The following is a 25,305-nucleotide window of genomic DNA, read 5'->3' as shown; positions in this document are numbered from 1 at the left end:
CAAATGCATCAATCTTCACAATTTAGGAAACAGCCTTGAACACTAACAACATTTGGAAAGACTCTGAGGCCAGCAATAGAAATCTTACGACCAAGAGAAACAGTACAACATTTCAGTGCAAATTCGAAGTGAGGAGAGTTAAAGAGGATTACAACTGTGTTTTATATGCTTTGTATATGCTTTTTGTATAGATTATCTTTTTCTCACAAAAATCCTTTAAGACATTTTCCACATTTTACAAGGAAATTGAAATTTATAATTGTAAAGAAGACCAGATCTAGGAAAGAGTCTTGAGTTCCATGAGACCATGCCTGGATTCATTAACATAAATAATACCTGTTGACGGGAGATCAGTGAATCACTCACTTCCATGAAAACCACCCACCTGTCTCCGGGTGTTCTGGAAGATCCTGGCTGTTGGATAAATGCACTCTACCTGCATTTCACCCTTTAGGCACACACACACTGCCTTCCATGGTCTTGTTTAGCTTTTCTCAAAGCTCTGGCATTTCTAAAGTCCTGATCAGATCTTCTACATATTTTGTTTTTCACACACAAGGTGCCCTCAATGTCTAGAATGTTCTGAAACAGGTCTAACAGTGGACACCAGTATGAGAACACGAGACTGAGAGTCAGAACACCAGTGCCAGTCTTCACTCCCTTACTCCCTGCTTGTTAGAGAATTACAGAATCACACTCACACTAGATTTCCTTTATTGTAGAAAGGACTCCCCTGACCCCATGGAACATTTTATGGATGTAGTCAAAATAGTATTTACATTAAAAAACCACATGCTTTAAACATGGTGGGAGTGCACAGTGACAATGACTGTTCAAGGGCCACTAAATGGGTGGGTCCTGCCCTTCCTTGTGCACAGACAGTGGGGCACCTGACAGGTGCGTGCCTTTCCTCCTCACGGGGGTTATGGTCACCCAGAGCCCAAAGCACATTGGCCCTCCTTTGCCTGATGTATCCTGCTCCAAATTCTTTTATAAAAATAATTAATTAATTAATTAATAGAGCATGATCAGGGGGAGGAGCAGAGGCAGACGTAGAGGAAGGGAGAAAGGATCTAAAGCAGATTCCCTGCTGGGTGAGGGATCCTTCTCAGGACCCTGAGACCAGGACCTGAGCTGAAATCAAGTGTCAGACACTTGATAACAGATAACAGACTGAGCCACCCTATTCACCATTCTAACGAGGGGCAACCAGTGCCTTAGCACAGAAGCTTTCATTTACTAACTCTCCTTTCTGATGGGATCTGAAGGTTTAACACCTACCTTGTCTTGGGAAACTAAAGTAAGACCATTTTGTTTTCTTTTTATTAGGCTTCTATCAGGATGTTTGGGGGGATCATTTGGGTTACTCATAACGCGTATTGATACACATAAACTAGATAGGCTGCCCACGACGGCAGCTGCAAAGAAAATGGGCTCAACAAATGAATACTCACTAAGTATTTTCCAAATGCCTACCAAACGCTACAAAGAAAAACAGTGGGGATCTCAGAATTCTTTGTGGAGAAAAAGAAAAAAAAATAATTAGAGATTTAAAAATCCACACTAGTCAAACTAACATCGAAATAACTGATAAGCATTTTACTAAATCCAAAATAAAATCCTCCCTGAAATTACTTGAGAAAGGGGTGAGAAAACAGGGCTTAAATTATTTTGTGATTTTTTACCAGTAGTTAGGAGTTTATTTGGATATCTATGACTAACGAATCTAAGAAATGATCCTAGTGTTCTATAAAACACTTTTTTTTTAAAATACTTTAAAATCTCAATAGATTCCACTTAGTTGATGGTTAACAGACAAGTACATATATTCAAATATGCTTGTGTAAACTATGTGCAATGTATACTCATATATCCGTACAAAGAGTTTATCTAGCAACCTGAAATCCGGTACAGTTTTATTGAATTTCTCCATACATACAGTAAATCTTCCATCTGATAATCCTTAAAGCAGCTTTATATTAAGTCTACTTCATTCTACTGAAAATGCCCTTGGCTACTATAGACAGTGCGATGATTGGTTTTATGGAGCAGACAGCATTCTGCATATTTCTGTTCAAGTGTTTTTGGGTGAGGTTAGCATGTACATCAGTAGACTGTGAGTAAAGCAGAGTCCCCTCCCTCATGTGACGGTCCCCCTCTGAAGAGTGAGAGAACAGAGCGAAAACGTGCTCTCCTGAGCAAGAGCCACACTCCACTGGCAGATCAGCTTCAGACCAAAGCTGCAATTCTTCCCTGGGTGTTCAGACTGCTGTCTCATCCCATCCGATTCGGGACTCGAGTACATTTCTTTCTATACACACACGTCTCCTATTGGTCCTGTTTCTCTGGAGAACTCTAACACAGATGGTAACGGAAAATCTCTGGGATGCTTTTGTCTCTTCTGCTAAGCCTCTGATCGATTCCCCCCCTGGATGAGCGCTGGAAGAAGCTCCAGAGCAGAGAGAGCATTAAGCCATGGATTTGCCTCCCAGTCTCCTCAAGACCCAGGCTCATCTGATGAAGGGCTTCCGCTTTTCCCCACTCCATGATTCCCTCTAGTCCTCTGCCTGATAAGTAGAATGGGAGAGGCAGTGTAGACAGACAAGGGTATGATCTAACATTACATTGATTTCGTAAGAGAAGGGAGAACAAAATAGGTCAGCTGAAACTAAAAGCTACTTTGTCCCTAAATGGCATTTGTCTCCATTATAGTATCGTTTTCTGAAATATGGTACCTCCCACACTTGCCTAGACCGTCCTCCAACCTCAAGTCAACTGGATTACACATGTGGCTAATCACTCTACGTTTTACTGCTGTTTACCTCATTTACATATGGTTAGAGTTTCCTTATATATATATATTTTAAAGATTTTATTTATTTGACAGAGAGAGATCACAAGTAGACAGAGGCAGGCAGAGAGAGAGAGGGGGAAGCAGGCTCCCCACTGAGCAGAGAGCCTGATGCAGGGCTCGATCCCAGGACCCTGAGATCATGACCTGAGCTGAAGGCAGAGGTTTTTTTTTTTTTTTTTTTTGAAGGCAGAGGTTTAACCTACTGAGGCACCCAGGTGCCCCAGATTTCCTTGTATTTAAAAAAAAAGTATGTTTTCCTATTCCCAATTCCCTCCCCCATCATAATGGCACAACCCATTACTGATAAGGTAGGAATTCCAAGTTGCAGCAGGAGATAATGAATGCTTGACTCTATTTGGCTGGTCTCCTACAATCTTCTTGCCATCTACATCATGCAAGCTCTTTCACAGTTCTGCCTGTCTTCTCTATTTTAATTTTCTTTCTCTACTTCTGATGTTTACCACAGTCTTCCTGAAAGATTCATTTAACTGGGAATTATAATCATTAATTCATCCTTACCGACCTTTCTAACTCACCCTAACCAGCAAGAAGTTAATTCTAAAATATCTGAGTACAGCATCTGTTGGTTTTCAACCCTGCAAAGATCTAAGAATTAAAAGGAAAAAAAAAATGAGTACATAGGCCTTCATTAATATTTATTTTAAGATTAACTTTTTAAGGATAATTTACATTTATCTTTAACAGATAAAGTATCTGGCTACTTTTGTGCCTTTAACTAGGCCAGTGCCCTGGAGATGATAATCAGGCAGCCTATGCTAGTGAACTGTGGGTACTGAGTCTGGTCCACAGACAACAAGAAAGTCTCCCCACTTTCCTTCTTACTCTCTTGCTTTCTCTCCTTTTCTCTTTTACTCTGATTCTGCCCTGTCACTTCCTAAGCTTATCTGGTTCCTGACATTTTGGATCTTTTTTCCCCCCATCAGATACTTCTTTCTCACTGTAACTGGGGAAAAATGGCTTATTGGGGTTTTATCCTTAAACCTTCTCCAAGGGCAGCTTAAACTCTTTGTACACACTGTCACAGGTAACTGCTGGAAGTGACTCCACACCTCTCACCCCATCCATGTACTTGGTCAATGCCATATCAACTACTCAGATTTCTTGAGAGAAAACTCAAGCAATGCATGGAGAATATTTCACTGCCCTATTTCAAAAGTAAGAAAATCAAAGGAGAAGAATAAAGAAATAAGAGATTGCTTAAAACCAAGTAACACATTAGAAAAGAGACGGAAGACTCCGTTCTTGCTGATGAACACCAGTGTCCCATATTTAGATGCACCGTCTCTAAGAATGGGAAGTTCAGGAAATAGATTTTAGTTCTACAAGACTCATTTCGAAAAGTAAATTAAGAAATGCCTTTTTCCCTTTAAGAAGCAATTTAGTCGTGAAGCTAGATCCAGATGTGCTATAGCACGTCCCAGATGTGACACAGCCCTTTCCAGAAATGTCATGTGAGAAATACAGAAGGGCCCTTGCTATAAATCGTGCATTCAGCAAATCTTTACCAGGCCTCATCTGTGTGACAGACACTGAGAAAGGTGCTAGTGAACAAGACGTCATGCCCAATTTAAAGGACTTTACAGGCTAGCTTGCAGTAAAAGAGGGAAAAAGAAAAAGGAACGAAAAAATAAAAAGCAAAGAGAAAAGAAAGTAAAGAGGTTTCTAAATCTACTCCTGAGAGAGTATGGCTGGGGTAATTTACAGCTAATGAGGGGCGCCTGGGTGGCTCAGTGGGTTAAGTGCCTGTCTTCGGCTCAAGTCATGTTCCCGGGGTCCTGGGATCAAGTCCTGTGTTGGGATCTCTGCTCAGTGGGAAGCCTGCTTCTCCCTTTGCCCCTCGCCCTGCTCATGCGCACTGCACTCTCTCTCTTCCAAATAAATAAATAAAATCTTTAAAAAAAAATCTTTAAAATGCACAAGTGATTCCTTCCCTACATCTGGAAATGACATAAAAACATGATATAGACTAACTCATGCATTCTCAAAGGAGCACAGCCCATAAAGAGATGCCCAGTGGGTCTGTGGAATTAAAATATCGTTTGGGGATAAGGTTGAGTAGGAGAAACACATTTTAAAAATCCACCTAGGAGATAAACGAACAAAAAGTTTGAGACACATTGATTCACCTCTTAGTGACATGTGCGTCCTCACCATTATTTTATTGGCTTACTGAAGCCACGGGAGACTCGCACAAGTAGCAGGGCTCTGAGTTTGATCCGAAAGACGGGCACCTGAGCATTATTTATTTTTTTTTCTTTTTTTTTTAAATTTTTTATTTTTTATAAACATATATTTTTAGCCCCAGAGGTACAGGCCTGTGAATCACCAGGTTTACACACTTCACAGCACTCACCAAAGCACATACCCTCCCCAATGTCCATAATCCCACCCCCTTCTCCCAAACCCCCTCCCCCCAGCAACCCTCAGTTTGTTTTGTGAGATTAAGAGTCACTTATGGTTTGTCTCCCTCCCAATCTTGTTTCATTGATTCTTCTCCTACCCACTTAAGCCCCCATGTTGCATCACCACTTCCTCATATCAGGGAGATCATATGATAGTTGTCTTTCTCTGCTTGACTTATTTCGCTAAGCATGATACGCTCTAGTTCCATCCATGTTGTCGCAAATGGCAAGATTTCATTTCTTTTGATGGCTGCATAGTATTCCATTGTGTATATATACCACTTCTTCTTGATTCATTCATCTGTTGATGGACATCTAGGTTCTTTCCATAGTTTGGCTATTGTGGACATTGCTGCTATAAACATTCAGGTGCACGTGCCCCTTTGGATCACTACGTTTGTATCTTTAGGGTAAATACCCAGTAGTGCAATTGCTGGGTCATAGGGCAGCTCTATTTTCAACATTTTGAGGAACCTCCATGCTGTTTTCCAGAGTGGCTGCACCAGCTTGCATTCCCACCAACAGTGTAGGAGGGTTCCCCTTTCTCCGCATCCTTGCCAGCATCTGTCATTTCCTGACTTGTTGATTTTAGCCATTCTGACTGGTGTGAGGTGATATCTCATTGTGGTTTTGATTTGTATTTCCCTGATGCCGAGTGATATGGAGCACTTTTTCATGTGTCTGTTGGCCATCTGGATGTCTTCTTTGCAGAAATGTCTGTTCATGTCCTCTGCCCATTTCTTGATTGGATTATTTGTTCTTTGGGTGTTGAGTTTGCTAAGTTCTTTATAGATTCTGGACACAAGTCCTTTATCTGATATGTCGTTTGCAAATATCTTCTCCCATTCTGTCAGTTGTCTTTTGATTTTGTTAACTGTTTCCTTTGCTGTGCAAAAGCTTTTGATCTTGATGAAATCCCAATAGTTCATTTTTGCCCTTGCTTTCCTTGCCTTTAGCCATCTATGAAAAACCCACCGCAAATATCATTCTCAATGGAGAAAAACTGAAAGCTTTTCTGCTAAGGTCAGGAACACGGCAGGGATGTCCAATATCACCACTGCTATTCAACATAGTACTAGAGGTCCTAGCCTCAGCAATCAGACAACAAAAGGATATTAAAGGCATCCAAATCGGCAAAGAAGAAGTCAATTTATCACTCTTCGCAGATGATATGGCACCTGAGCATTATAATAAAAGACCAGTCTGAGACATCGCAAGGACCTTCGAGGACAGGAACTCCTTTTTTGGCCTTTCTGTCTGTTGAGAGCTGGTGATGAGTTTATTTTGTTCTATGTACAAAACCCAGCCAAGGATACAGCTGTAAAACTTGTTTCTTTCTCATTTTTTTCAAGCTTTAACACACTCCACACAGCAGAGAGTGCATTGTGAATCACTAGTACTTAAAGCTGTTATTCTCCTGATCAGATTAAACAAGTTCAACATAGGTCTTTATTCTCGGAATATTTTCTGTCCTTGTGTTGTGGATCGTCTGTTGAAAGAGTAAAAACTCTAACTGTGATCCTGAATCACGAGTCTGTCTTTCTGTTGTTTCTTTAAAATGCATACGTGAGCTCTACCAGCTCTGATGTGTAACTTTTTCCACTGGGGGAGTTCCTCCCAGTCTCTTTCTTCGTCTTCTTTTGTTATTTTTTTCCCCTATAGTCATCCTCACACCTGATCTTTTTAATCTGTTTTGATATCCACTGCCTGAATATCAAAAGATCTTCATAAATGAGAGTAGTAAAAGAATTCAGGACTTAAGAATTCAGATTTCTTTCTTTATTTCTGGCCAGAAGTTTTGGACAGAAAAATATGCGCTTTTTTCCAAGTTATCTGAAAATCATTATCCTATGCTTATTTAATTGGCTCTATCTTGGAACCTGAAGGATAAGAATTTGAAACAGAAAACGGAAAACTTTCTACTCATTAAAAGAAATGGTAGTTTACAAAAGTTCTGATTTTATAATGCTGGCATCAGAGGCAGAAGCTAAAGTATTAGGGTCTTTCACTTGCATAGTTGTTCATTTCCGGTTTTGTATCGTTTCTTGAAGACCCCTCATTTGTTTGCACTTCAGTCCCCAGGGCACATGGATGGGATCTGTGCATGGCCGGGGCAGCCCCCTGGGGGTCATTAGTAGTTCCCGGCTTGGTCTTGGGGAAATTCTAGCCTACCTGACACAAACACCAAACTCCTCAACCCTCTTACCTCGTCCCTCAAATATCCGACGCATTCCGACCAGGTCAAACTTCCTAACGTCCTTCTCCTTTTTCTGTTTCTTTACTTCTCAGAAATACTCCGTTCTTTCCCTAGCTCCTAAAATGAAATGCTCAACCTGACCTCTGAGGCCACCCCCAAAATGGGCACAACCTCCCCACGTTCTATCTTTCTGCCAATCTCCCTTACAATAGCCTCCTTCAATTGGGCCACCCACCCTCGTGGGGGTGCTTCATATACCCACAGATCTGACCTTTTCCCAACCTCTCCCCTTTTCTTGAAATGCCTTCCAGAGGGGCTCTGCAGAGAACCCCAGCTGTGGCCTGGCTGCCTACCGAGAATGGGCGGGATGGAAGGCTGCCGGGTCCAGCCTCACACAGAGCAGATCAACACTGCGGAAGCTTGTAGGACCTTTGCCTTAAAAGGCTGTACTTTTCCATTGGTTGCCATGTTCTGCTCAGATTTATTGACACCAGTCACAGGACAAAATGTTAAGTGCGGGACCTCTGAGGAAGTCTGCATCCATGTTTAAGGGACCATAAGACGCACATAATCCAAGAGAAAGACCCAGATTCTCTCTGTGAATACAGATGTGATCCCAAAGAGATTTCTTTAATTCTGCTGTACAGACTGCCACTGCGTTAGGCAGAAAGTGGACCACAACTGGGCGGATGTTGTGAATGAGTGACTGGACTAGAAAAGGACTTCCTGTGGATAAGCATAGTTTGATTCAATGTGAAATTTAGGGCATCACACTGTAAGTTTCTTACATGGGATTTGGGATTCTCAGGGAACACACTCTATTAATTTCCATCAGAGTTTATTTATCTTCCTGTAAGTTCCTCCAGAATTAAAACAAACACACAAACACTAAAAAGTAAGTTGAGTCAGTAACAATGCCCTCCACCTTCCCAAACCTGCCTGAAAAACTCTTTTGTTGTGCTCATCTCAATGCCTTGTCTTACGGGATTTCCTGAGTTCCCACTTATAGGTTCCTTCCTCCCTTGCTCTCCACCTCTGCTTTCTCACCTTTCTCCAAATAGTAAGATTTCTAATTATCCCCCATAAAACTAACTTCTAAATTATATGGAGACAGGATTCTAAAGACAGCTTCTTCTTCTTCTTCTTTTTTTTTTTTCTCAGTGTATACTCGAAAGGTCTCCTAAGTGTCCAGGGATAGATTTACACCCTCTCCTTTATTTATTTATTGAAGTTTTTTTAAAATTCCAGTGAGTTAAAATAGTGTAATACTAGTTTCAGGCATACAGTGTAGTGATTCAAGACTCCCATACAACATCTGGTGCCTATCACAATACTCGCTCCTTCATCCCATCCTGTTTCCCCCATCCCCCACACACCTCCCCTCCGGTCACCATTGGTGGGTTCTCTAATTCAGGGTCTGTTCCTTGGTTTGTCTCTCTTTCTCTTTCTTTCCCTCTTTCCCCCTTTCCTTGTTTTTTTTTGTTTCTTAGATTCCACATATGAGTGAAATCATACGGTATCTGTTTTTCTCCCACCGACTTACTCACATACTCTCTAGCTCTATCCATGTTATTGGAAAAGGCAAAATTTCATTCTTTTTTATGGCATATCATAGATATATATAAAACTTCTTCTTTATCCATTCATCAATTGATGGATACTTGGACTGTTCCCATAAGGTGGCTATTATAGATAATGTTGCTATAAACATTGGGGTGTATGTATCTCCTCTTTGCATTCTTTGGATAAATAGCTAGTCATGCAATTACTGAATCATGGGGGCATTTCTATTTATAACTTTTTGAGGAACCTCCATACTGTTCTCCAGAGTGGCTGTACCAGTTTGCATTCCCACCCAGTGCAAGAGGGCTCCCCCTTCTCCACATCTTCACCAACACCTGTTGTTTCTTGTATTTTTTTTTTAATTTTAGCCATTCTGACATGTATGAGGTGATATTGAAGTTTTCATTTGTATTTCCCTGATGATGAGTGATGCTGAGCACCTTTTCATGTGTCTGAGGGCCATGTGCCTATCTTTGGAAAAAAATGTCTATTCATGTTTTTTGCACATTTTTTAATTGGATTATTTGTCTTTTGGGTATTGAGAGTTATAAGTTCTTTATATATTTTAGATACTAACCCTTTATGGTATATGTCATTTACAAATATCTTCTCCCATTCCTTAGGTTGCCTTTTAGTTTTGTTGATTATTTCCTTTGCAATGGACAAGCTTTTCAGTTTGATGAAGTCCCAATAATTTATTTTTGCTTTTGTTTGCTTTGCTTCCAGTGACATGTCTAGTAAGAAGTCACTGTGGCCAATAACAAAGACATTACTACATATATTCTCCTCTAGGATTTTTATGATTTCAGGTATCACATTTAGGTCTTTAATCTTTTTTGAATTTATTTCTGCGTTTCATTCTTTTAAATTTTGTTATCCAATTTTCCAAACACCATTTGTTGAGAAGACTGTCTTTTTCCCATGGAATATTCTTTCCTGCTTTGTGGAAGATTAATTGACCATTTAGTGGTGGATTCCTGTTTGGGATTTTTATTCTGTTCTGTTGATCTAAATGTATATTTTTGTGCCAGTAATATACTGTTTTAATCACTATAGTGTGAATTCTGGGACTGTGATGCTTCTAGCTTTTCCTCTCAAGGTTTATTTGGCTATTCTGGGTCTTTTGTGGTTCCAACAATATTTTAGGATTTTTTGTTCTAGCTGTGAAAAATGTTGGTGATATTTTGGGGCACCTGGGTGGCTCAGTGGGTTGGGCTGCTGCCTTCCGCTCGGGTCATGATCTCGGGGTCCCGGGATCAAGTCCCGCATCGGGCTCTCTGCTCGGCAGAGAGCCTGCTTCTCTCTCTCTCTCTCTGCCTGCCTCTCTGCCTACTTGTGATTTCTGTCTGTCAAATAAATAGATTAAAATCTTTGAAAAAAAATGTTGGTGATATTTTAATAGGGATCGCATTAAATATATATAGACATTTTAACAATATCTGTTCTTTCAATCCATGAGCATGGAATGTCCTTTCATTTCTTTGTGTCGTCTTTAATTTCTTTCATTAGTGTTTTATAGTTTTCAGGGTGCAGGTCTTTCTCCTCTTTAGTTAGGTTTACTTCTAGGTATTTTATTGTTCTTGGTGCAATTTTAAATGGGATTAATTCCTTATTTTCTCTTTCTGCTTCTTTATTATGTATAAATGCAACAGATTTCTCTATGTTGATTTTGTATCCTGCGACTCTGATGATTTTTTTAATATTAGTTCTAGGAGTTTTTTGGGAGAGTCCATTATTGGGTTTTCTATATAGACTATCATGTCATCTGCAAATAGTGAAAGTCTGACTTCTTCTTGCCAGCTCAGATGCCTTTTATTTCTTTGTGTTGTCTGACTGCTGTGGCCAGGACTTCCAGTATTACGTCAAGTAAAGTGGTGAGAGTGGACGTCCCTGTCTTGTTCCTGACCCTAGAGGTAAAGTCCTCAGCTTGTTCCCATTGAGGATGATGGGTTTTTTCATAGATGGCCTTTATTATGTTGAGGTATGCTCCATCTAAACCTACTTTGTGGAGGGATTTATCATGAAAGGATGTTGTACTTTGTCCAATGCTGTTTCTGCACCTATTGAAATGATATGATCCTTATCCTTTCTTTTAATTAATGTGACATGTCATGTTAATTGATTTGTGGGTATTGAACCACCCTTGCAACCCAGGAATAAATCCCACTCAGTCATGATGAATGATTTTTTTAATGTGTTGGATTCAGTTTCTAGTATTTTATTGAGAATTTTTGCATCCATGTTCATCAGGGATATTGGCTCGTAGTTCTCTTTTTTAGTGGACACTTTATCTAGTTTTGGTATCAGGTTAATGCCGGCCTCACAGAAAGAATTTGGCAGTTTTCCCTCCTTTTCTATGTTTTGGAACAGTTTGAGAAGAATAGGTATTAACTTCTTTAAATGTTTGGTAAAATTTGCCTGTGAAGCCATCTGGTCCCAGACTCTTTTTTGTTGGGGAGTTTTTTGATTATTGATTCAATTTCTGTGCTTGTTATTGGTCTTTTCAAGTTCTCTATTTCTTCCTGTTTCAGTTTTGGTAGTAGTTTATGTTTCTAGGAATTTATCCGTTTCTTCCAGGTTGTCCATATTGTTGGCTTATAGTTTTTCATAGCATTCTCTTATTATTTGACTTTCTGAGGTGTTGGTGTTATTTCTCTTCTCCCATTTGTGGTTTTATTTATTTAGGTCCTTTCTCTTTTCCTTTTGATAAGTCTGGGCAGAGATTTATTAATTTTATTGATTTTTTTTTTCCCAAAGAACCAGCTCCTGGTTTCATTGATCTATTGTTTTTTTTTTTTTTACATTTTCTATATTATTTATTTTTGCTCTCATTTTTATTATTTCCTTCTTTCTGCTGGCTTTAGGCTTTGTTTGTTCTTTTTCTAGCTCCTTTAGGTATAAGCTTAGGCTGTTTATTTGAAAACTTTCTGGCTTTTGAGGTAGACCTGTATTGCTATATACTTTCCTCTTAGGACCACCTTTGCTGCATCCCAAAAACTTTGGACCATTGTGTTTTCATTTTCATTTGTTTCCACATATTATTAAAAATTTATTTCTTCCTGGTTCATTATTTAGTAGAATGTTGTTCAACCCCCCTCTATTTGCAGTTCTATCAGATTTTTCCTTGCAATTGACTGCTAATTTCATTGCATTGTGGTCAAAAAAGGTACACTGTGATTTCAAACTTTTTGTATTTGTTGAGGTCTATTTTGTGACCTGATATATGATCTATTCTGGAGCATGTCCATGTGCATTAAAAAATAATGTGTATTTTGCTATTTTAGGATGGAATGTTCTGACACGTTTCTTAAGTCCATCTGGTCCAGTGTGTCATTCAAAACCATTGTTTCCTTGTTTATTTTCTGTTTAGATGATCTTTCCATTGATGTAAGTGGGGTCTTAAAGTCCCCTACTGTTACTGTGTTATTATCAATTAGTTCATTTATGTTTGTTATTAGTTGTTCTATATATTTGGGTGCTCCCATGCTGGGTGCATAAATATTCACAGTTGTTATATCTTCTTTGTGGATTGTGCCCTTTATGATTATATACTGCCCTTCTTTCTCTCTTTTTACTGTCTTTGTTTTAAAGCCTAGTTTGTCAAATATAAATATCGCTACTCTAACTTTCTTTTGACATCCATTAGCATGATAAATGTTTCTCCATCTCTTCACTTTCAATCTTCAGGTGTCTTTAGGTCTAAATGAGTCTCTTATAGGCAGCATATAGATGGGTACTGTTTTAAAAGATTTCATTTATTTATTATTTATTTGAGGGAGAGGAGGAGAGAACCAGAAGGGAGAGGTCAGAGGGAGAAGCAGACTCCCCATTGAGCAGGACTCGATCCTGGGACTCTGGGATCATGACCCAAGCTGAAGGGAGTCGCCTAACCAACTGAGCCACCCAGGGGCTTGATGGGTACTGCTTTTTAATCCTTTGTGACACCCTATTTTCTTTTGATTGAAGCATTTAGTCCATTTGCATTCAAAGTAATTATTGATATGTACTTATTGCCATTTTATTACCTGTTTGGTCATTGCTTCTGGAGATCGTCTCTGTTCCTTTCTTGTCTTTGTCATTTTTGGTCTTTCCTTTCCACTCAAGGAGTCCCCTTTGATCTTTCTTGCAGGGCTGGTTTAGTGGTCACAAACTCCTTTAGTTTTTGTTTGTCTGGGAAACTCTTCATCTCTCCTTCTAATCTGAATAACAGCTTTTCTGGGTAGAGTATTCTTGGCTGCAAATTTTTCCCATTCAGCACATTGAATACATTATGCCCCTCTCTTCTGGCCTGCCAAGTTTCTGTTGAGAAACCTCCAGCTAGCCTTATGGGTCTTCCCTTGGTTAGGGACTTCTTTTATCTTGTTGCTCTTAAGATTTTTTTTTTTGACATTATATTTTGTAAATTCAATTACAATATGTCTTAATGTTGGCTTGCTTTTATTGATTTTGATAAAAGTTCTCGGTGCCTCTTAGATCTGAATGTCTGGTTTCTTCTCCAGATTAGGGAAGTTTTTAGCTCTTATTTCTTCAAATAAATTTTCTGCCCTCCCCTTCTTCTTCTGGGACTCCTGTAATAATAATGGTACTTTGTTTCTTGGAGTCACCAAGTTCTCTAAGTGTATTCTTATGTTGCACAATTCTTCTTTCTCCCTTTTGTTCCATTTCATTGCATTCTACTACTTTGTCTTCTAGGTCAGTAACTCATTCTTCTGCTTCTTCCAGCTCACTGTTTATTGCAAAGCCCATTTCCAATCTCATTTATTGCATTCTTCATCTCTTATTGAGTATCTTTCTGTTACTTTAAATTCTCCATCAGGTAAGCTACTTATATCTCTTTTGCTTGGATCTCTAGCTGTGAACTTTTCTTTTTCTTTCTTGTAGGATGAATTCCCATCATGGCATTTTGTGTAAGTCTCTGCCTTTGTCTTTGTTTAGAAAAGCCAACTATGTCTCCTGCCCTGGAGAGCAATAGCCTTATGAAGAAGAGGTCCTGTAGTGCCCAGGTTCTAGTGCTTCAGGGATTGCCCCAGTGTGTGCTCCATGCCCTCTGCTGCTGTGTTCTGGTTGCTCTATCCTTCATGCCAGTGCTATATAGGGGTTCTGCTAGCCTGAAGTGGGCAGGGTTTGGTCCTTGGCCAGAACATGGTGAGTTTTAACTTCGCTTGCTCGGGTCTGCTTGTGAAATGAGACCCGACACTACTCCACCAGAACTGAAGCCCCGCAGAACTCTCTAGTCAGGAGACATGGTGTGGGTAGGGGTTTCTGCTGGTTCTTCTGAGGAAGGGGCCCCCTGTGCTGGGACTGAGGCAAGCTTGCCTCAGAGGGGCAGTCCTTCCAGAGTTCAGAGATGTGAGACTTGGTGTATATCAGTTAGGCAGCCAGTGTCTGTGTTTTTTGCCTTCCACTGGTGACTCTGTGTTTATGCTGAGGAATGAGGTGTGGAGGGAAATGGTGTTGGTCAGCTCCCTCATTTCCAGAATACTGCCTCCCAGGGAAGCACTCTGAGAAGAGTGAATAATCTCTTCACTCTGCGCCCCATGTATTCTCCAGATATTATTTCTACACTGTCTACCCCTGAGCTGTTTCCCTGCCTTCTTTCCAGGAGCAGGGCAGTGCCCTCCAGGCTCTATCTTAGTGATGCCCACTGACCTTTAAAATTCCAGGCTTTAAGCCCTGTTGATTGTAGAACTCATGAAATTCAGTCTATCTCATTTTCCAAGCCAATGGCTTTGGGGAACATCCTTCTTGTGTGTTCCCCTGTGTGCATCTCTCTTGGCCTACTCCATGACCATCGATCCATCCCTTCTTGAGCACCCATGATCCATTTTCACATCCCCACATATCCTGCTGTGGCTCCTTCTCTTCCTTTAGTTGTGGAGTTTGTTATTTTAGTCTTTAGGTTGACTTCTGGGGTATTTAGGATGATTTGATAGTTATCTTGTTGTGCTCATGGGATGATGTGAGCCTGGAGTTCTCCCACTCGGCCACCATCTTCCTCTCTTACTGACACCTTCTCCTTTAAAACATAATCTTGTTGAGAGTATTTTCCTTCCAAATGTCAGCTCATCATTCATTTTACTGTATTGATTTTAGCTGTTGAAAGAGTCCTTTTACCTCCTAACTCTTCCGGGAAGCAGCTGTTATATTTTTTATTCTCCATGTCATAGACAGGTAATTTCTTTGATCACTGTCCCTTTTTCAGTGACTATATTACTTCATAACTTCCTTGATATACATTCTCCAGAATAAGGCAGAGAGGAAAAGAAAGAGAGAATCAGAGAGAGAGAGGAAGAACTCTAGAGACTTTTAAATGACTTTTGCTTTTGCATATTATGAACATTTGGCATTGTCACTTTCTGTGTTTCTGTATATTTTATTTTTCCTCTCCAGATTGTTTGATTGCTCCTTTTTAAAATATGAAGCTAAATGCTCTTTCCCATTTGATTTGTCTACCAATATTTTCAAGCTATTCTGTCTCCCTGTTGTTACTTCCCAGTCAACAGTAGTGTCAGTGAGACAGTTTCCAAACTGCCATCATCTGTGAATATCATTAGTGTGGTGTTATTTACACCCTCTTTTAACTCATTAATAAAGATGCTGGGTAGATTGGACTATATATCAACTCTCTACAGATAGTATGGTGAAAGTTGCCATTGTTTGTTATCTTTCATTTTTGGTCCTTGGGCTATATTACAGCTTTTATCTGAACTTGAGAAGCAAATGTCTTTGAGTCAGGAATCATTTTAAAAAATCCATTATATATCTAACAAATTGTCATATGTATTTAACAGGATTTTTTTCTTCATGAGCCAATGACCACTATTTTTTGAGATGGTATTAGTGCAGTTCCAGGAGTGACTTGCCTTCTGCATCAGGCTTGTCTGCTGGGCATATGATGTTCATAGGCATGGCAAGCACAAAGGCTAAATTTCATTGTTTGTGCTTCTGCCCATAGGACAAATGGTGGTGTTCTCACATGGCATCATTCTTTTAACCTCTGTCGTTTCACCATTTCATTCCTTTAACTTCCCTGACCCCTTTTCCTTTTGCACTTACCAAATTATTTTCCACTTGGCTCTCATATCACTTCCCATTGTCTTCAGACAATTATTTGTTCTGTGTTCCAGGTCCCCTGTATTCCAATTATAACTCTATTACCACACTTGTCATGTAATAGTGTACCTCTTTTTATTTACAAATCTATCTTCGCTCTGGGCTGTGAACATCTGGAGGGCAGAAATCTTGTCATATTCATCTTTATTCCTTGGTGTTTAGCATAAACTAGGCACTCAGTAAATGTTTGCTGACTGAATGAGTAAATTAATGGCCTGTTTATAGGGACATCAATAGAGAACTTAATTTGAATAAATCAACTTTTTATAAGCAATTTACAGCAGAATACCTTCCCTCCAAATTAGTTCTATTTATTAACACTTTATTAGAAAATGCCAAGTTGTTTCTACTTTTCTCTATATGCACCCTCAGTGTTTTTTATTGTAAAATTCACAAAAAAAGCAAGTAAAAAAGAAAATAATGCATAGTTGATTACTGTTATTATTTTATTCACAGAGACCCTTAGGTAACAGTATTTTGTTTTTTTTTTTTGGTCTTTCAAGAATGGAAAAGAAATGTAAAGAAGATGAGCCTTACAGCATGTTTTTAAAAAGCTTCTTAATGTTAGACTGACATTCAGTATAATATAGAGGCACAGCATTTGAGCCTACAGCTGTTGAACTGATATTTATTTGAGGACTTTTAGGTACTTTCCATTCTGTGTTTTACAATAAAGATTTGATTGCAGGGCGCCTGGGTGGCTCAGTGGGTTAAGCCTCTGCCTTCAGCTCAGGTCATGGGATTGAGCCCTGCATCGGGCTCTCTGCTCGGTAGGGAGCCTGCTTCCTCCTCTCTCTCTGCCTGCCTCTCTGCCTGTCTCTCTGCCTACTTGTGATCTCTGTCAAATAAATAGATAAAATCTTTAAAAAAAAAGAAAAAAAAAGATTTGATTGTATGTAGTAGATAGTATTTGTTAATATGAATTAATGGAGTCAAGAAATTATTTTATCCCAAAGGTAAAAGGAAGAATGATTTTCTTATTGTGTTGACCAAAATGAATGAGGTTTCTCTCTTAATGTTATGTAAGCTATATGTTTTGCTGATTTTAATTTATAGGTTGACACTGTTTTAAGTTCCAGGTAGAAAAAAAAAATAGAAGAAATACAAGATTAACATTAAATAAAAAGAAGACAGGTCTTTGAATGGGTCCAGTAGTGACAGGTAGAACAGTCTCCATGGAATAAAAAGAAATGGGATGTATAAAATAATAGTAATGTGCATTTCACAATAGCACAATTATTGCGAGATTGTGCTATATGTAAAAGAAAGAGGAAATCGTGTCATTAAACTAAACTACATGCTGTAAGCATATGGAAAAAATGAAGTATTTGTTATTTGGCTAACATACTCCTCACCCCCATGTCACAGCAAATAAGTAAGGCTTGACCACCTGTTAATTCTTTCTTGAATTAACAGACACCCTGTTTGACTCTGTAGAACCCTCTGTGGCCAGTGTTTCAAGCTTCTAATGAACAGAACACATGGAAGCTCCAAAATATTATTTTAAATCTACCTTAGCTGCACAATAGCCAAATAGAAGATTCTGGGGTAAGAAGTATATGATTACTTATACTTTCAGTTCAGTTCAGTTCCATTTCCATGATGCCATGTATTTAGGTAAAAATAAATACTACAGATTTCTTTTTCTTTTTAAAGATTTTATTTATTTGTTTGACAGAGAAATAGAAAGTGCACAAGTAGGCAGAGCGACAGGCAGAGGGAGAGGGAGAAGCAGGCTCTCCGCTGGGCAGGGAGCCCCATGTGGGGCTCCATCTCAGGACCCTGGGATCATGGCCTGAGCTGAAGGCAGACGCTTAATGACTGAGCCACCCAGGCACCCCCAGGTTTCTTTTTCAACAGGATTCTAAACATGCATATTTGAGAACTTTCCAACTATATGCCTTATTTTTTCACTGCTGATCCTTAGTTTCTATTGAATAGTCAGAAACCTAATCTAATGATTTGATGGTATTTACAGTGGTAAAAATACGGTACTTGGGAGCTTGGATTCACAAAATCACTGACACATAAGGCAAACAGTTCCTCCTCTGTTATGTTGCTGATGCTACCAGGTGTTTAGAGAATCACTGGATTAAACTTTTCCCATGGAAATCTTAAAGAGGAAGAAAAAGAATTCTTTTAGCATAATTTAAAAGTTAAATGTCTATATCACAAACATAGACATAAATATGACTAAAATATTAACATTAAGCTATTAAACGTGCACCACAGGGTTTCTGATGTTGTTTTATATGCCACAGAGACCATGAAGAATTAGATACGATGTGCCCTGTTGGCAAAGAGGTGAATGCTCTAGAATGGCAGGAGAAAGACAATAAACAAGTAAATAAATAATATAACAATACCATGTCAGATTATGATCAAGGTTATGAGGCAAACAGAATGATATGCCAGGTGTGCTGGGAATTAGGAGATGTGGCGCATGATGTTAGCAATTAGAAAAGGCATCTCTGAGTAGGTAAACTTGAGCTGAGAACCAAGAAAGAGAAGGGGTCAGCCATGTTAAGACCTGGGGAAAGAGCCTTTCAAGGAAATGGGATGTTAAGTGCCAAGACCTTAAGGCTAGGGTTTGTTGTTTGTTGTTTTTGTTTTTGTTTCTTTAAGATTATTTATTTGTTTAAGAGAGAGATTACAAGTAGGCAGAGAAGCAGGCAGAGAAAGGAGGGGGAGCAGGCTCCCTGCTGAGCAGAGAGCCTGATGTGGGGCTCCATCCCAGGACCCTGAGATCATGACGACCTGAGCCAAAGGCAGAGGCTTAACCCACTGAGCCACCCAGGCGCCCCTAGAGGTTAGGTTTTTAATGACCAGAAAGAAAGTAAACTTGCCTGGAGTAGATCAAGGGAAGAATGATTCAAGGCGCTTTTGGAGAAGTAGACAAGGACCTGATCACCAAACATGTCATTAAACAATATTAAGTCCCGAGTACAAATTTAGTGCCCATCCCATGGGAAATTGCTACTGGCAGTAATCATTCATAACATTAACAACTATTTTCCAGTTTGCATTAACTGAAATCTTCACTTAACGCTGTTCTTCTCACAAACATTTGTTGAGTACTGACTATGTGCTAGACATTGTTCTGCCCCAGGAATGGAGTAATGGTCTAAAGGGAGCAAAGCCTCCTGTCTGTAATGTGCCTTTAATTCCTGTGCTCTGCTGACAGGGCTTTGAGTGCAGAAGATGACAGCTCCTAGGTTTCCCGCTTGCTGTCTGTTCTAATTTTGCTAATAAAAGTCTCATGTAGGTTTCAATAACTCTAGGAGTAAACAGTTATCATACTTCCCCTTTATTAGGGAAAAAAAATTCTCTAACGAAGTCAGATTTTGACCTTGTAAGAACACAGCTCCTCACTTTGTGACAGACAACAGAAAATAATCATAGAGTGTGAAGCCATTGACTGATCTTACATCAGAAATGGTATCCCTTATAACAGCTATTCTCCCAAAGTGAGCTGTACTCACTCTGTTTCCTTTCTGGGGTGGAAGGCACCCATCCATTCACTTCTTGACACTATTTACCATGAAGGTTTACTAGGATGTAGACGCTCTTGAGAAACGTTTTTTGAGTAAGATTGTCTTTTGAAATAAACCAACATTTTCTACCTTATAAGTAATTTGGCAAAAATGGCATGGAATAATTTTAAAATACAGAATTAGAGAAGTCTTTTCATAACTTCCAAGCCCTTCCTATAAAGATGGTTCTCACAGGATTGATTTTTTAAAAGCTAACCATTTTGTCTCCATCATTATACAGCTCTAAAACTCCATGGAAGGGAAGAAAAGTGACTTGAGGAATGGTAATTACATGATTATAGTCGACAGTTTAAATATTCACAAACAAATATGTAAATAGTGAAGATGATGGCTCACATGGGCATACCGACTGAGCACTTGGATCTCTGGAGGAAGTGAAAAACCTCACTGAGGTCACTAGAATACATTGCTGTGATGGCCCTAAGAGAGTTTAAACAAGGTTTGTTTTCTTTTGTTCTTTGTTATAGGTATAAAGTGTAATAACTTTGATTTAGAGAAACGGTACTAGCAGAATTTTCATATATATGGTACTTGATTTGAAAAAAGTCATCCAACAGGAGAGACCAAGTGACTGCTAAGGTCACTTGGAGGTTGTGTTTCTCAAGCAACTTCAAGTATGATTTATAAAGACCATGTATTGCTTCATAATTGTTTACATTTTATTTGTTTCTCCATTTGCTGTGCTTATACAGGCAACGCACAAGGTCACAGTGGGTCAAGACTTTTATAGATGATCTGATTTTTAACCCAACAACTGTGCAATCCCAGGAAAATAAACAGAAGGTGAAAGTGTTGTAAGTGTACTCATAATTAGGGGTACACTTTAGCAGTCACAAGATTCCCTGTCAGATCCTCTGAAGTAGTGAGCACCGTGTCGTCCATGAAGCCATCCTTCCTCCACATCCACACCTGTGGTGGAAGTCCCACCTGTGCTCTGCCACAGCTTCCCAAGAAGCACCTTGATTTCCACACTTACGCTGAATTACGACACAATATCAATGGCAAGGAATTTCTGAGAAATTGAGGTCAAAGAGTGGTGAGTGTCACAGAGTTCACACACAATGGGGCCTGCGATCCATGCCAGAGTAGACAGGCTACGCCTCCTCAGAGAAAAAGTACAATCACAGTCCTCCCAAAGGCTCTTTGGGATGAGGGAGACACAGCAGTGGCTTCCAGCAATGCTGATGTCTGGCTCCACCCCTGGACCTTCTCATTTCATGGTCATGGGGTGCCAACCGGGCTTTGAGAGCTTTCTGAGCTCCCCAGGTGATTCTAATGCATCCCAAAATCTGGAAGCCAGCCAAAGACTTTAGCGTTGAGTGTGTCCCATCATAGGAAGATAATAAATAAGACCTTTCTTAATAATTTCATTATTATTAATGTTATCACAAAGCACTGGTCTGAAAGCAAAACATGGATTTCAAAGAATAAGGCAAAAAAAAAAAAAGGAACGAGAACAAAAACAAATAATTTGGTATAGATCCCAAATATTTTCACTGTTCATAAACAATTTAAAAATTGCTTCTATAGAAGGTAAACTTAAAAAAAAAAAAAACAGAAAACAAAACAGAAGCTTAAAAAACAAATCAAACAACACAGACCTGAGACTTGGCTTTCAGTGGAGTTTGACAGGATTTTCTCATCCTATTTGAGTCACAGACAATCCTCTTTGGTTTCCCACTGAGGAGGGAGCACGGGCGTTTCCAGGAACACAACAGCATTGACTTACGGTTCCTATTTCCCTCAAGCCTTTGAAGTTTGCTCTAGTGATTACTGACTCACCCACGGCTTTACAGAGAAGAAAATTATATTTGAGGCAATGCTCAGCAGTTCTCAGTCTTTCTGTCACATTTCTAAGCGGTTCCACCCGGAGGCAGAGATACGGATTTCTTAAACTCTCAAGGTTTCCTGGAGCCTCGTGGTACTGTTGTTAAGCCTGTGTCGTACTAAACGCTAGTGCTCAAATATAACAAATATACAACCAGTGAAATCCTGGGCCCGGTCTCCAGCCAGAATGGGCTCCCTCTGTCTCTGTCCATCCTTCAGCGGTGGCTCGCTTTAGGCAAAGGACATGTGGATGTTAATTTTAGTTTGTCATTAGGTGAGTTTCCTAAGGTCGGCGAGCTCTGGTGACGAGGAGGAAACACACTTTCCAGTGTGTGCGGAAGAACAGAGAGGTTATTTTCACAATAATCTCTAGTCTTTATTTATCTTTCTATCATATTTTCATTTAATCTATTAATTTTAACATATTTTATATGTGATATTTGAACACCCTGCACACAAAGGGAAATATTGACAATTTGGCTCTGCAGAAAGAGTGGAAATATTAATATATTTTGCCTTTTTTGTCCTTGCTCTGTTAAGTCTGCTGCAACTGAGGAGGGGATGTAGGCCTACGGCTGAAGCTACTAGTTTTACCATTTATCACGTATCATACTACTGTTAGAACACATACAACAACCTAAATAGAACTCTATTATCATAATTACCTTGACTGAAGCTTCTGCCCACAAAGACACATATGATGTTCCCATCACGCTTTTGACAGAACGAACCTGTCAACGCCGGGGGCAATTTTGTCACGAACAATGTATGACCTACAGTAGCTGGGTTTGTTCAATCTGGTTCCAGTAAATGGATCCAAGCAAATCAGAATATTCAGAGCATGAACACGATCAATTTGAGCCTAGCTATTCTGGTTTAGAAAAGTCAGCCCAATTATTCCCGGTGATTTAGATATTTCTTAACAAGAGAGCATTTTGGTTTTTAAACAGCATCACAATAAATGAGTATATTGTATTGCCTGGAAAATGCATTTCTCATATTTGATGCTACACACAAACGTATAGAGTAAGACATCCAATCCAAGAAAATTTCATTTTCCACACACAAAATTAGCACGTCAGCAGAAAAGCTAAAGTTATTGTGTTCTTGTATGTTAAATACATGTGTAGAAAAGGATGTCCGCATTGGATTAACTGCTGAGGTTTTCAACACTTTTGCCAATTAGTGTCAAATGAAACTGGGAAAACCTTTCTCCTTGGAGCTCGGCTGTAATGTAGCCTATAAAATTTAGGAAGTTACGTTTCTTGCACCAAACTGAAGTTCTTCTATACCATTAACTGCCCCCCTTGTCACCAGAGGCTTTTCATTATTTATGAGATTCAAAACAAATGAGTGAATGAGTGCATAATAAATAAATTAGCAGAGTATCACCCTTTTCCTTATAAAAATCGTGTGTTTAACTATAGAGCCTGCTCTTTAATTTGCTAAGTTTGATGGGTGTTTATATTAAAATGATTTATCTTTCTCCCAAAGATAATTTAACAGCATAATCTTTAAGAGACCCTAAAACTCATGAAGGAATATTTTAGTCATTATTCTAATACAGATTTGCTAGTTGAGCTAGCAAAAGCAGTGTCATTCTGGTCAGAAGCTGGTTCTAACAATCTCAAGGAGGGCCTGCCTTACCCTGTGTTTTCATACTATTCCCTGCCTCAAAGCACCTGTTCCTGAGGGTGTCAGCCTGTCTCATTTGTCTTTATGTTTATGCAACCCCACAGCATGCAAGGGTGGTCATTGTCACATTAGCCAACCCTTACAGTGGTAAATTACCTAATCAAAAACTCTCTCCATTCTTAAAAGCCCTCCTTGTTTTCCAAGTTACTCTAATATCATCTTGTATCAATGAATTAACTCCGTTAGCAATACGCATACAGGGAACCCCAGCGAGGAAGGGGCACTTGACCAAGGACAGAAGAAGGCTGATGTGAGAAGTAAAGGAGGGATACCAACCCAGCGCCTGACCCTTTCATTTTGGACGTCATATAACTGAAAACTTTTTGAGCAATGGGGACAGCCTTGAGGTGGTCAGGGAAGGAAACAAAGGGTCACAGGGAGAACATTTCCCCAGCTAGGACATGTTCTACAGAGGAGTTGGCTCTGTCTAAGGGTAGCTTGGGCGAGAAGCCACTCAGACTCCCTCCTACTTCAGCAAAATGGAGGGACTTTGGAATGTTGGCTGAGCAAGTAAGTGTGAACCAAAAAGGCCACAAACCAAGAGACCAAGACTACAGTGTGTTGTCCTAACAGCTAGGTAAACCATATCATCACTTCCATATCAACGCACGAGCTTCTCCAGAAGTGTGGGGTCAGTTTTCAATGGAGACATCAATGGCGTGGACTGAAACTACTGGCTCACCGAGCTCTCCAATCAACGCTCACCCAACACAACCATGGCCCTGAGCCCCTTCTCGATTCCACAGTTCACCAGCACAACCACTTCCTTGCAGATACCTCCCACTCTCCCCATCTACCTCCAGGCAGTCACAGGGAATGGCGACAGGTGCACGGTATCTCATGCTGCCTACTGCGAAAGCTGCGACCTTGACTGCACACTCCAAAGGGCACTCAACAGCTCCCAACCGGAGTGTCGTTTCTTCAGTCAGTATACTTTCTTTTGGAGGCAACTATCCGTGCCTACTTTTCTCCTGTCAATCCACCAGCATGGTCTTCCACTTCACCTTTGTCTTAGGATCTCAGCTCACCCTTCGTTGGTCTGACAGACACAGACTGAAGGAGACACCTGCTCACCGTCCGTCACCAGGACCCGCACTTCCAGGAGGAAGGAAGCAGCCTGCCCCCACCAAAGCCCTCTCTTCTTCAGCAACCTCATCACCTCCCATCATCTCCTGGGCTCGGCTCCTTTCCTTCTGCATCTCAACAGCTCCTCACCTACTCAATATTTTATGAAAATGAATAGACACAACCAAAAATCATCCATCTTTTAGAAATTCCTCATAACCCCATGTTGCCTCTCTGCTACAGCCCGATTCCTCTGTCTTTATACAGCAGATTTATGCCGGGTACTCACAGTATCCTCCACATCTTCCACGTCTCCCCACTCTACCGAAACTTCCTTTTCAAGGTTGCCTGTGGCCGCGGTGTTGCTTCGTCTACTGGTTTGTCCACGTTCACATCCCTGTTCTCACCTCTATCAAACCTGCAATGGAATACGAGACAACTGAATACCTTCTCCTTCTGGAAATAGTCTTGTGTTTTGGCTACTGTGAAACCAGCTGTTTCACGGTTTCTTTTCTTCCTCCATCACTTCTGTTGACTGGCTCTGTGGGGTACAAATGAGCCACACTCAGAGAGCTCCAGCCTGGTCTCTACGACCAGGGCTACTCAGGGTAGATTACGTCACACTAGCACCTGCCAGTCTGCAGCATCTGCCGGCAAACCACCGCGCTTCCCTGGGAAGCCCTCTGTTCCCGTACATCCTTGGCCAAAGTGACCTCGAGCTCCATTCGGGGAGACAGACTGCCCGGCAGCCACAATGGTGTGTTAGTACGTACACCCCAATGGCCGTCTAGCATCCTGAGATGATGAGCACGTGCTTCTGGCCATTGGGCTTGGAATCGTTCCTGCTTACGTGGCGTATTACGTTGAGTTAAAGCCTCTTTGGGACTTTTTGTTTATAAATATCCTCAGAGAAACCTGGAGAGTAGGAGGGCTGGTCTGAATTTGGCTCATCAAAGGTAGGGCCTTGCATGGGGTTCATCAGCTTGTTTGAAGCTGGGGTGTGTGGGGGACAAA

At 40.2% G+C, this 25,305-nt stretch overlaps 1 long non-coding RNA gene across 1 annotated transcript in view; it reads right to left on the bottom strand.

Moving 5' to 3' along the window:
* LOC131820164 (uncharacterized) overlaps positions 1-24,704 on the bottom strand; it is a 144,600-nt gene extending 119,896 nt beyond the window's left edge. The window contains exon 1 of the long non-coding RNA XR_009349491.1: positions 24,581-24,704. This is a non-coding gene — a long non-coding RNA (uncharacterized LOC131820164). The remainder of the gene's footprint in view (positions 1-24,580) is intronic.
* Positions 24,705-25,305: the final 601 nt, after the last annotated feature.

Source organism: Mustela lutreola, chromosome 1 (genome assembly GCF_030435805.1).
Source record: "Mustela lutreola isolate mMusLut2 chromosome 1, mMusLut2.pri, whole genome shotgun sequence".
In the NCBI taxonomy this organism is placed as follows: Eukaryota; Metazoa; Chordata; class Mammalia; order Carnivora; family Mustelidae; genus Mustela; species Mustela lutreola.
Note: the sequence above shows the minus strand (reverse complement) of the source record. Positions and strands in the feature narration are given on the sequence as shown.